This window comes from Elephantulus edwardii, unplaced genomic scaffold (assembly GCF_000299155.1).
Source record: "Elephantulus edwardii isolate Elephantulus edwardi_28Jun2011 unplaced genomic scaffold, EleEdw1.0 scaffold00277, whole genome shotgun sequence".
Taxonomy (NCBI): Eukaryota; Metazoa; Chordata; class Mammalia; order Macroscelidea; family Macroscelididae; genus Elephantulus; species Elephantulus edwardii.
Window position 1 is genome coordinate 2,241,294 of NW_006400027.1, and position 1,190 is coordinate 2,242,483.

Here is a 1,190-nt window from a genome sequence, read left to right on the forward strand (position 1 = left end):
AAGATTAATCAGAACTGGCTTTGACAAACACTGTGGCATTTGGACAAGAACAAACTGGGAGGAGGGTAGAGAGAATAGTGCAACAAGGAATGAATGGAAACCCAAAATCTCTGTAAATGTTTATGAAAATTAATAAAATATAGAAAAAAAAGGAAGGAAAAGAGGAAAAAAAAACCAAACAAAAGCATCATTTTCCCCCTCTATAATCGTTATTCATTGTCCAGCTCCCAGCAGCATAGAAACGGACTGAAAATACTCTGGTTTGAATCAAGCACACCTTAGTCCTCAAGCTAACATCATTGCTCCTTAATGATTTAGAGAAGTCCCTCATTGAAGACTTTCCCAATGTAATTCAGCTTCTGATCTTCTGGATGCTGGTACCATGTGCATTGTGAATTCAAGTAAGACAAAGCTGTCAACAGTTTCAAGGTTTTCTTCATCTATCATGATGTTGACTATCAGTCCAGTGAAGAGAATTCTTGTTTTCTTGACTTGGAGATACAATCGATACTGAAGGCTGCAATGTTTGACCTTCTGCGGCAAGTGCTTCAAGTCCTTACTTTTAACAAGCAGTGTTATGTTATTAGCATGGTGAAGATTTGATACGTTTAGGAAAATATATATTTTTAAAAATCTACTAATTTCGTAATTTTCCTTAGTCTGTTTGTGATTGCCCCAGTATCTCTTAGCATCTGAGATCCATGCTGCTGACACACTGATGATGCCAACGTCGTTTTAGCAACCATTTTAATGGGAACTTCTGCCCCTGTGATTTTCTTCCTGACAGCACTTTTGTTTTATCAATACAGATGTCACATCATTTTTCAGTTTGATACTATGTCAAAATACTTAATATTTTATTTGCCTATGTATATTATGTAGTATTTTTGTAAGGTAGCAAATTAATCTCATGTTTCAACCAGTGAACTGACTAAAAAGTAAGAAACACTCTTCAAATTTCTTTTTCTTATGAATGCATTTCTGTGCTTTATCTTGATATTTTCCATTTATTTCTTTCTTTTTTTTTCAAAGTCAGAAAAGAGCCCTTTAGAGTAGTGAGAGAAGATCTTCACCCAGAAACCTACAATGTCCCTTTTCAGCAGGAAGTAGCTAAGAGAATACGCCATCCCTTTTTCCTTATGAATCATGGTGAAGTCTCTCTCTCAGGGAGGAGTGATAGGGAATGGCAA